Source organism: Triticum dicoccoides, chromosome 6B (genome assembly GCF_002162155.2).
Source record: "Triticum dicoccoides isolate Atlit2015 ecotype Zavitan chromosome 6B, WEW_v2.0, whole genome shotgun sequence".
Classification (NCBI taxonomy): Eukaryota; Viridiplantae; Streptophyta; class Magnoliopsida; order Poales; family Poaceae; genus Triticum; species Triticum dicoccoides.
Window position 1 is genome coordinate 494,667,849 of NC_041391.1, and position 12,747 is coordinate 494,680,595.

The window sequence follows — 12,747 nt, forward strand, 5'->3', positions numbered from 1 at the left end:
CTGATCTAACTCAATTTTTATAAATCCAAACATAGACAAATTATATATTTTTGGAAACTACAAGAAAATTGTGATCTAACGCAAAAAGAATCAGCATCATTGGACTTCTAGATCAAAAGTTATAAGCTAAACAAGAACGGAACTAAATCTGTTACGGAAATAAATCTGAAAACGAAAACGGAGTTACCTGTACGTGAGGCAGAGATGGTAGGAAGGAGACGGCGATGTGGAGGGCTGCTCCGGCGAGGGGGGCGAGGTCGCCGGCGAGGGTGGGGGTGGCGGAGGAGGGGGTCGGCGCTAGGGGAGGTGGCGCTGGGCGATGGGGAGGTTCCAGGAGAGCTCCTGGTGAGCGTTTCTAGGCAGGAAAAGGAGGACGGTGGCGAGAAGGCTACGGGCAGGGAGGGGGCGTGGTGATGGGAGGAATGGAACGAGGAGAGGGAGGGGGTTTTATAGGCGGTCTCGGGAGGCGCTGGGATGGAAAGACGAGGGAGATCGGGAAGGTGGGGATTCCTGTCTCCATGGATATGGAAAGCTTCTGTAACGTGAGAGGAAACAGAGGAAGGAGATGATCTCTTGTTGGGCTAGAATAGGAAAGTGCTTAATGGGCCAGGTTTTTCCTAATAAAAACGATTCCATTCCTATTTTTAAAATTAGGAAACAAAAGGGAAAAGATCTAGAAACAAATCGGAATAAACGAAACGGGATCAAATCCTACTAGTATTAGGAAAAAGGAAAAGGAGCGGCTCCCTGGCTCCCTTGGTGCGGCGCGTGTGATGGCCTTGTGGCTGGCCGGTGGTTTTGGCGGCTTGGGCCTTTGGCCCAAGGCGCTGCAGTATTTTTTTTCTTTAAACAAAAATTTTAGAGAACAAAAAAAAAATGACTAAAACTTTTATATAAGCATATAATATACCAAAATTTGCAGAAAAAGATTTTCTACAACATGGACATTATTTTAGCTTCAAATAAAATTCACAAAAATTCTAATAATTCACACAGTGTTACTGGTCCAATAAAATCCAATAAAAATCATTTTTAAAATACCAAAATGACTTCAAATTAATTTCTCTCCAATTTTCTGATGTAGGAAATCATGTTACCCTATTTTCCATATATATTTTTTTTGGAGAAAAATAATTTGAATAAAACTCAAATAACTCCAAATTGAAAATAAATTCAAAAGAACTTTGAATTTAATTCTTTGAAACTCCCAACTCATATTTCATATAATTTGAAGAAGTCATTTTATCTTCGCTCGTGAAAATCACTGAGTTGCATGAAGTTTATGAATTAGAAAATATTTCCAAATGAAATTCAAATATTTTCAACACCCCTTTTTCATTTAAATGGAAGAAGTCATGTTATCCTCTCTCCAGAGTTTTGTGATGAGAAATATTTGAATTCACGGAGATCAGAAAGCAAAAATGAAAGTTTGGAAAAGTCCTTTTATTCCCTCTCATTTAACTTTCAAAAAGTTTCAAATTTCACTCAATCAATCACACAACAATTCAAACAAACAAACAAATCTATCTATTTATTATAACATTCCAAAATTTAGAATTTTGGGATGTTACAGGTTGAGGCTGACATGTGGACCCCATGTGTAAGCTAACAGTCAAACAAACATCCTCTTTAGGTGCGGGCCCGACCTGTCATAATCTGGATTGATTTTAAATCACATGATGATTTGGGTTTTTTGAAACAGCCGACCCCTGACTTGGTAGTTATCAGAGAGAAAAAATATTTCCGGTAGTTTTTTGGAACCCTAGCCTGTAAAGTAGTGGTTTTATGCTATTTACTCCCCTCCTCTATGCTGCGGCCCACCGCACCGACAACACATCATCGTCCATATTTCGGCAGCTCACCTCCCACAACTCCCACCAGCTCATTCCTTTCCTCGAGACCCAGGTCTACACCAAGGGACAGATTCCCGACCTGAGCTCGCTTCCATCCCCACGGCTCTTTGCCACACACATCCCGGCTGAGCCTCTGCCACCCTCCATTGTGGTGTCGGGATGCAAGGTGCGTACGTTGTCTATGAGTGATAAGTCCTTCAATTATTTCAGGATGTCACGTAAGTCCTCGAACCATGAAAGTTGACATTGGAATCCTTGAAATGTAACAAGTGTTGGAAATATGCCCTAGAGGCAATAATAAAAGTGTTATTATTATATTTCTTTGTTCATGATAATTGTCTTTTATTCATGCTATAACTGTATTATCCGGAAATCATAATACATGTGTGAATACATAGACCTCAATATGTCCCTAGTGAGCCTCTAGTTGACTGGATCGTTGTGATCAACAGATAGTCATGGTTTCCTGGCTATGGACATTGGATGTCATTGATAACGGGATCACATCATTAGGAGAATGATGTGATGGACAAGACCCAATCCTAAGCATAGCACAAAGGTCGGTTAGTTCATTTGCTAGAGCTTTTCCAATGTCAAGTATCTCTTCCTTAGACCATGAGATCGTGTAACTCCCGGATACCATAGGAGTGCTTTGGGTGTACCAAACGTCACAACGTAACTGGGTGACTATAAAGATGCATTACAGGTATCTCCGAAAGTGTCTGTTGGGTTGACACGGATCGAGACTGGGATTTGTCACTCCGTGTTACGGAGAGGTATCACTGGGCCCACTCGGTAGTGCATCATCATAATGAGCTCAAGGTGGCCAAGTGTCTGGTCACGGGATCATGCATTACGGTACGAGTAAAGTGACTTGCCCGTAACGAGACTGAACGAGGTATTGGGATACCGACGATCGAGTCTCGGGCAAGTAACATACCGTTTGATAAAGGGAATAGTATACGGGGTTGCTTGAACCCTTGACGTCGTGGTTCATCCGATGACAACATCGAGGAGCATGTGGGAGCCAACATGGGTATCCAGATCCCGCTGTTGGTTATTGACCTGAGAGCATCTCGGTCATGTCTGCATGTCTGCCGAACCCGTAGGGTCTACACACTTAAGGTTCGGTGATGCTAGGGTTATTAGGAAGACTTGTATGTGATTACAGAATGTTGTTCGGAGTCCCGGATGAGATCCCGGACGTCACGAGGAGTTCCGAAATGATCCGGAGGTAAAGATTTATATATGGAAAGTTGTTAAACGGACTCCGGAAAGTTTCGGGGGCATTACCGGTATTGTACCGGGGCCACCGGAAGGGTTCCGGGGGTCCACCGGGAGGGGCCATCCCTCCCGGGGGGGGCACATGGGCTGTGTGGGAGAGGGAGCCAGCCCCTGGTGGGCTGGGCGCGCCTCCCCACCTAGGCCCATGCGGCTAAGGCATGGGAGGGGGAAACCCTAAAGGGGCGCCCCCTAGCTTGGGGGGCAAGCCTCCCCTCTTTCCCCTCTCCCTTTGGCCGCCGCCCCCCTCTAGGGTTTCCCCTAGAGGGCCGCCCCCCCTTTCCCCTTCCCCTATAAATAGAGGGGTGAGGGGAGGGCAGCCACCACCACAACTCAAGGCGCAGCCCCTCCCCTCCCCAACACCTCTCCTCCTCCGTACGTGCTTGGCGAAGCCCTGTCGGAGTACTGCTGCACCAACTACACCACGCCGTCGTGCTGCCGTTGGAGCTGTCTTCCTCATCCTCTCCTTCCTCCTTGCTGGATCAAGACGAAGGAGACGTCGCCCGTACCGTACGTGTGTTGAACGTGGAGGTGCTGTCCGTTCAGCACTTGGTCATCGGTGATCCGAATCACGACGAGTACGACTCCATCATCACCATCCACTTGAACGCTTCCGCACTCGATCTACAAGTGGTATGTAGATGCAAACTCACTCCCTTGACTCGTTGCTTAGATGAACTCATAGATGGATCTTGGTGAAACCGTAGGAAAATTTTTAATTTTCTACAACGTTCCCCAACAGTGGCATCATGAGCTAGGTCTATGCGTAGTTCTCTATTGCAGGAGTAGAACACAATTTTGTTGTGGGCGTGGATCTTTTCAACTTGCTTGCCGCTACTAGTCTTATCTTGCTTCAGCGGTATTGTGGGATGAAGCGGCCCGGACCAACCTTACACGTACGCTTACGTGAGACCGGTTCCACTGACTGACATGCACTAGTTGCATAAGGTGGCTGGCGGGTGTCTGTCTCTCCCACTTTAGTTGGAGCGGATTCGATGAAAAGGGTCCTTATGAAGGGTAAATAGAAGTTGACAAGATCACGTTGTGGTTATTCGTAGGTAAGAAAACGTTCTTGCTAGAACCCAATTGCAGCCACGTAAAAGATGCAACAACAATTAGAGGACGTCTAACTTGCTTTTGCAGCAATTGTCATGTGATGTGATATGGCCAGAAGTTGTGATGAATGATGAATGATATATTGTGATGTATGAGATCATGTTCTTGTAATAGGAATCACGACTTGCATGTCGATGAGTATGACAACCGGCAGGAGCCATAGGAGTTGTCTTTATTTTGTATGACATGCGTGTCATCGAAGAACGCCATGTAAACTACTTTACTTTATTGCTAAACGCGTTAGTCATAGAAGTAGAAGTAGTCGTTGGCGTGACAACTTCATGAAAACACAATGATGGAGATCATGATGATGGAGATCATGGTGTCATGCCGGTGACAAGATGATCATGGAGCCCCGAAGATGAAGATCAAAGGAGCTATATGATATTGGCCATATCATGTCACTACTTTATATAATTGCATGTGATGTTTATTATGTTTATGCATCTTGTTTACTTAGATCGACGGAAGTAAATAAGATGATCCCTTATAACAATTTCAAGAAAGTGTTCCCCCTAACTGTGCACCGTTGCTAAAGTTCGTCGTTTCGAAGCACCATGTGATGATCGGGTGTGATAGATCCTTACGTTCACATACAACGGGTGTAAGACAGTTTTACACATGCAAAAACACTTAGGGTTAACTTGACGAGCCTAGCATGTACAGACATGGTCTCGGAACACGGAGACCGAAAGGTCGAACACGAGTCGTATGGAAGATATGATCAACATGAGAATGTTCACCGACGATGACTAGTCCGTCTCACGTGATGATCGGACACGGCCTAGTCGACTCGGATTGTGTAACACTTAGATGACTAGAGGGATGTCTAATCTGAGTGGGAGTTCATTCAATAATTTGATTAGATGAACTTAATTATCATGAACTTAGTCTAAAACCTTTTGCAAATATGTCTTGTAGATCATATGGCCAACGCTCATGTCAACTTGAACTTCAACGCGTTCCTAGAGAAAACCAAGCTGAAAGATGATGGCAGCAACTATACGGACTGGGTCCGGAACCTGAGGATCATCCTCATAGCTGCCAGGAAACAATATGTCCTAGAAGGACCGCTAGGTGACGCTCCCATCCCAGAGAACCAAGACATTATGAATGCTTGGCAGTCTCGTGCTGATGATTACTCCCTCGTTCAGTGCGGCATGCTTTACAGCTTAGAACCGGGGCTCCAAAAGCGTTTTGAGCATCACGGAGCATATGAGATGTTCGAGGAGCTGAAACTAGTTTTCCAAGCTCACGCCCGGGTCGAGAGATATGACATCTCCGACAAGTTCTATAGTTGTAAGATGGAGGAAAATAGTTCTGTCAGTGAGCACATACTCAAGATGTCTGGGTTGCACAACCGTATGACCCAGCTGAATATTAACCTCCCTGATGAGGCAGTCATTGACAGAATCCTTCAGTCGCTCCCACCAAGCTACAAGAGCTTTGTGATGAACTACAATATGCAGGGGATGGTAAAGACCATTCCTGAAGTATTTTCTATGCTGAAGTCAGCAGAGGTTGAAATCAAGAAAGAACATCAAGTGTTGATGGTCAATAAGACCACTAAGTTCAAGAAGGGCAAGGGTAAGAAGAACTTCAAGAAGGACGGCAAGGAGGTTGCCGCGCCCGGTAAGCCAGTTGCCGGGGAGAAGTCAAAGAATGGACCCAAGCCTGAGACTGAGTGCTTTTATTGCAAGGGGAAGGGTCACTGGAAGCGGAACTACCCCAAATACTTAGCGGATAAGAAGGCCGGCAACACTAAAGGTATATTTGATATACATGTAATTGATGTGTACCTTACCAGTACTCGTAGTAACTCCTGGGTATTTGATACCGGTGCCGTTGCTCATATTTGTAACTCACAACAGGAGCTGCGGAATAAGCGGAGACTGGCGAAGGACGAGGTGACGATGCGCGTCGGGAATGGTTCCAGAGTCGATGTGATCGCCGTCGGCACGCTACCTCTACATTTACCCACGGGATTAGTTTTGAACCTTAATAATTGTTTTTTAGTGCCAAGTTTGAGCATGAACATTGTATCTGGATCTCGTTTAATACGAGATGGCTACTCATTTAAGTCTGAGAATAATGGTTGTTCGATTTATATGAGAGATATGTTTTATGGTCATGCTCCGATGGTCAATGGTTTATTCTTAATGAATCTCGAGCGTAATACTACACATATTCATAGCATGAATACCAAAAGATGTAAAGTTGATAACGATAGTCCCACATACTTGTGGCACTGCCGCCTTGGTCACATTGGTGTCAAGCGCATGAAGAAGCTCCATGCTGATGGACTTTTAGAGTCTCTCGATTATGAATCATTTGACACATGCGAACCATGCCTCATGGGCAAGATGACCAAGACTCCATTCTCCGGAACAACGGAGCGAGCAACCAACTTGTTGGAAATCATACATACCGATGTGTGCGGTCCAATGAGTGTTGAGGCTCGCGGAGGATATCGTTATGTTCTCACTCTCACTGATGACTTGAGTAGATATGGGTATGTCTACTTAATGAAACACAAGTCTGAGACCTTTGAAAAGTTCAAGGAATTTCAGAATGAGGTAGAGAATCAACGTGACCGAAAGATAAAATTCCTACGATCAGATCGTGGAGGAGAATACTTAAGTCACGAATTTGGTACACACTTAAGGAAATGTGGAATCGTTTCACAACTCACGCCGCCTGGAACACCTCAGCGTAACGGTGTGTCCGAACGTCGTAATCGCACTCTATTAGATATGGTGCGGTCTATGATGTCTCTTGCCGATTTACCACTATCATTTTGGGGATACGCTCTAGAGATAGCTACATTCACTTTAAATAGGGCACCGTCTAAATCCGTTGAGATGACACCATATGAATTATGGTTTGGGAAGAAACCTAAGCTGTCGTTTCTAAAAGTTTGGGGATGCGATGCTTATGTCAAGAAACTTCAACCTGAAAAGCTCGAACCCAAGTCGGAAAAATGCGTCTTCATAGGATACCCTAAGGAAACCATTGGGTATACCTTCTACTTAAGATCCGAGGGCAAGATCTTTGTTGCCAAGAACGGATCCTTTCTGGAAAAAGAGTTTCTCTCAAAAGAAGTAAGTGGGAGGAAAGTAGAACTCGATGAAGTACTACCTCTTGAACGGGAAAGTAGTGCAGCCCAGGAAAATGTTCCTGTGATGCCTACACCAACTGAACAGGAAAATCATGATGATCAAGGTACTTCGGATCAAGTTGCTACAGAACTTCGTAGGTCCACAAGGACACGTTCCGCACCAGAGTGGTACGGCAACCCTGTCCTGGAAATCATGTTGTTAGACAACGGTGAACCTTCGAACTATGAAGAAGCTGTGGCGGGTCCAAATTCCAACAAATGGCTAGAAGCCATGAAATCCGAGATAGAATCCATGTATGAAAACAAAGTATGGACTTTGACTGACTTGCCCGATGATCGGCGAGCGATAGAAAACAAATGGATCTTTAAGAAGAAGACGGACGCGGATGGTAATGTTACCATCTATAAAGCTCGACTTGTCGCTAAGGGTTATCGGCAAGTTCAAGGGATTGACTACGATGAAACTTTCTCTCCCGTAGCGAAGCTTAAGTCCGTCCGAATCATGTTAGCAATTGCCGCATACTATGATTATGAGATATGGCAGATGGACGTCAAAACGGCATTCCTTAACGGTTATCTTAAGGAAGAACTGTATATGATGCAGCCGGAAGGTTTTGTCGATCCTTAGAACGCTAACAAAGTATGCAAGCTCCAGCGATCCATTTATGGGTTGGTGCAAGCATCTCGGAGTTGGAACATTCGCTTTGATGAGATGATCAAAGCGTTTGGGTTTATGCAGACTTATGGAGAAGCATGCGTTTACAAGAAAGTGAGTGGGAGCTCTGTAGCATTTCTCATATTATATGTAGATGACATACTATTGATGGGAAATGATATAGAATTCTTGGACAGCATTAAGGCCTACTTGAATAAGTGTTTTTCAATGAAGGACCTTGGAGAAGCTGCTTATATATTAGGCATCAAGATCTATAGAAATAGATCGAGACGCCTCATAGATCTTTCACAAAGCACATACCTTGATAAAATTTTGAAGAAGTTCAAAATGGATCAGTCCAAGAAGGGGTTCTTGCCTGTATTGCAAGGTGTGAGATTGAGCTCGGCTCAATGCCCGACCACGACAAAAGATATAGAAGAGATGAGTGTCATCCCCTATGCTTCAGCCATAGGATCTATTATGTATGCCATGCTGTGTACCAGACCTGATGTAAACCTTGCCGTAAGTTTGGTAGGAAGGTACCAAAGTAATCCCGGCAAGGAACACTAGACAGCGGTCAAGAATATCCTGAAGTACCTGAAAAGGACAAAGGACATGTTTCTCGTTTATGGAGGTGACGAAGAGCTCGTCGTAAAGGGTTACGTCGACGCTAGCTTCGACACAGATCTGGATGACTCTAAGTCACAAACCGGATACGTGTATATGTTGAATGGTGGAGCAGTAAGCTGGTGCAGCTCCAAGCAGAGCGTGGTGGCGGGATCTACATGTGAAGCGGAGTACATGGCAGCCTCGGAGGCAGCGCATGAAGCTATTTGGGTGAAGGAGTTCATCACCGACCTAGGAGTCATACCCAATGCGTCGGGGCCGATCAAACTCTTCTGTGACAACACTGGAGCTATTGCCCTTGCCAAGGAGCCCAGGTTTCACAAGAAGACCAGGCACATCAAGTGTCGTTTCAACTCCATCCGTGAAAATGTTCAAGATGGAGACATAGAAATTTGCAAAGTACATACGTATCTGAATGTCGCAGATCCGTTGACTAAACCTCTCTCGCGAGCAAAACATGATCAGCACCAGAACTCTATGGGTGTTCGATTCATCACAATGTAACTAGATTATTGACTCTAGTGCAAGTGGGAGACTGTTGGAAATATGCCCTAGAGGCAATAATAAAAGTGTTATTATTATATTTCTTTGTTCATGATAATTGTCTTTTATTCATGCTATAATTGTATTATCCGGAAATCATAATACACGTGTGAATACATAGACCTCAATATGTCCCTAGTGAGCCTCTAGTTGACTGGCTCGTTGTGATCAACAGATAGTCATGGTTTCCTAGCTATGGACATTGGATGTCATTGATAACGGGATCACATCATTAGGAGAATGATGTGATGGACAAGACCCAATCCTAAGCATAGCACAAAGGTCGGTTAGTTCATTTGCTAGAGCTTTTCCAATGTCAAGTATCTCTTCCTTAGACCATGAGATCGTGTAACTCCCGGATACCGTAGGAGTGCTTTGGGTGTACCAAACGTCACAACGTAACTGGGTGACTATAAAGATGCATTACAGGTATCTCCGAAAGTGTCTGTTGGGTTGACACGGATCGAGACTGGGATTTGTCACTCCGTGTTACGGAGAGGTATCACTGGGCCCACTCGGTAGTGCATCATCATAATGAGCTCAAGGTGGCCAAGTGTCTGGTCACGGGATCATGCATTACGGTATGAGTAAAGTGACTTGCCGGTAACGAGACTGAACGAGGTATTGGGATACCGATGATCGAGTCTCGGGCAAGTAACATACCGTCTGATAAAGGGAATAGTATACGGGGTTGCTTGAACCCTTGACGTCGTGGTTCATCCGATGACAACATTGAGGAGCATGTGGGAGCCAACATGGGTATCCAGATCCCGCTGTTGGTTATTGACCTGAGAGCATCTCGGTCATGTCTGCATGTCTCCCGAACCCGTAGGGTCTACACACTTAAGGTTCGGTGACGCTAGGGTTATTAGGAAGACTTGTATGTGATTACCGAATGTTGTTCGGAGTCCCGGATGAGATCCCGGACGTCACGAGGAGTTCCGGAATGATCTGGAGGTAAAGATTTATATATGGAAAGTTGTTAAACGGACTCTGGAAAGTTTCGGGGGCATACCGGTATTGTACCGGGGCCACCGGAAGGGTTCCGGGGGTCCACCGGGAGGGGCCACCCCTCCCGGGGGGGGCACATGGGCTGTGTGGGAGAGGGAGCCAGCCCCTGGTGGGCTGGGCACGCCTCCCCACCTAGGCCCATGTGGCTAAGGCATGGGAGGGGGAAACCCTAAAGGGGGAGCCCCCTAGCTTGGGGGGCAACCTCCCCTCTTTCCCCTCTCCCTTTGGCCGCCGCCCCCCTCTAGGGTTTCCCCTAGAGGGCCAGCCCCCCTTGCCCCTTCCCCTATAAATAGAGGGGTGAGGGGAGGGCAGCCACCACCACAACTCAAGGTGCAGCCCCTCCCCTCCCCAACACCTCTCCTCCTCTGTACGTGCTTGGCGAAGCCCTGTCGGAGTACTGCTGCACCAACTACACCACGACGTCGTGCTGCCGTTGGAGCTGTCTTCCTCATCCTCTCCTTCCTCCTTGCTGGATCAAGATGAAGGAGACGTCGCCCGTACCGTGCGTGTTTTGAACGCGGAGGTGCTGTCCGTTCAGCACTTGGTCATCGGTGATCCGAATCACGACGAGTACGACTCCATCATCACCATCCCCTTGAACGCTTCCGCACTCGATCTACAAGTGGTATGTAGATGCAAACTCACTCCCTTGACTCGTTGCTTAGATGAACTCATAGATGGATCTTGGTGAAACCGTAGGAGAAATTTGAATTTTCTGCAACGTTCCCCAACAACAAGTGTGTCATCTACTTTCAAACCAGTGCAACCCTAGAATAGCCTTTGGACCTATATTTTGCAGAGAAGATTTGGATGCCTGTCATTCAAAGTTTGAGGGCTGGCGTCACACCTCTAGACAATTTAGGGATCTAAGCACGCAACAACATTAATGGCTTGCAACAATTCATCATGCATGCAGGTGGTGTATTTGTGTCGGGACCCCAAGGACTGCTTTGTGTCTCTCTGGCACTTTGTGAGAAAGTTCACCCCACGTGACATAGACGAGGCACACGACTAGTTCTGCAATGGTGTCTCATTGTATGGGCCATTCTGGGAGCACGTGCTGAGCTACTGGCGGTGGCACGTTGAGAGACCGGGATAGGTGCTCTTCCTGACTTACGAGGAGCTCAGCGCTGACCCTCTCGGCCAGCTGAGGCGCCTTGCCGAGTTCATCGAGCGCCCCTTCACGCCAAGGGAGCATGAGGCCAGAGTGGACAGGGAGATTGCGGAGGCATGTGCCATGAAGAGCATGCTCAACCAGGAGGTGAACCAGTCGGGGATGACCGAAATCGCTGAGATGCAAATTCCCAACGGGATCTTCTTCAGGTGCGGTGTGGTTGGAGGTTGGACCAACTACCTCATGCCAGAGATGGCGGGAAGGATTGATGAGATTACCAAGAGCAAGTTCGAAGGATCCGGCCTCAGGCTGCCCAAAACAATCTCAAAAATCCCAAGATCTAGCATTCCTACGTCGCATTTGATGTTTGAAATTGTTTACCTTAATTTTCTTGCTCTTGTTGTAAACTGCACCCTGCTGTCACTACCTTGGCTGAATAAAAAAATCTTGCATTGTTCTTGTTGATCAACGGAATACCAGTTGGCAAGAAGTTGTTACGGAAGAGGCCTACTTAGTATTAGGTGTTGGGAAGCGTAGTAAAAAACAAAAAAAAATCGCGCCTATACACACCCAAAATCAATATGAAGATGCATAACATGTTGTGATCAACAATCATTACCTACTCCGAGTTGCATTGAAAGAAGACGAGTCGGTGTAGATCGTACTTGGATTCCCTCGAACCGTCGATGAACGATCCCTCGTACCGCCCATGAACAGTCCCTTGAATCAAAGACCAAAAGCACGACCTCTCTACTTGGTTGCAAACATGCAGCCTTCACGATCCGACAGCGCTTCGCCATCCAGAGCTAATAATCACCAAAGAATTAGAGGAAGGAGATTAGAACCACACTGGGTTTCTAATTATGAGGACTAGAGGAACTAGACCCAACTCTAATTAGTTAATTAGGACACTAGAACTAGGGCTAGATGAACTAGAGGATGCTCCAAAACTTGTGTTCTAGGGGCTAGCCTTGCCCCTCTATTTATATGTTGAAGGAGCCTCCCCAAAGTCAGCTTGGAGTAGAACGAAGGGTACTCCTCGGATTCCAGCATGAAACGCTAAGGTTCCTGGCATTTCCGAAAACGCGACGGACCATAGCGCCTGGCCTAGGACTAGGCACCAAGGACCCTGGCGTCTGGCCCGTGTCCTTCGCAAAACTACATTTGCACTGACCTCAGACCTCATTGGCCTTATCCCTTGGCCCAGCCAAAGTGTCCTAGCACAAGAACATTTCTGAAAACATTTGAAACTCTTTCGATTACCCCGAAATGCTTTTGGATCCTCTCGAAACTATTTCAAATATTAATGAAACGATTCCAGAAATAAATCTTTGATACTCTCGTCCTTCTAACACTCAACAGATCGTGATTGACTTAAGCTTGTGACCCCGTAGGTTCGATAACTCAAAGACATGAATGAAACCCCTTC

At 46.1% G+C, this 12,747-nt stretch overlaps 1 pseudogene; it reads left to right on the plus strand.

Annotated features, from left to right (window-relative positions):
• Positions 1 to 11,783, plus strand: part of LOC119321217 — a 32,542-nt pseudogene extending 20,759 nt beyond the window's left edge.
• The last annotated feature ends 964 nt before the right edge of the window (positions 11,784 to 12,747 follow it).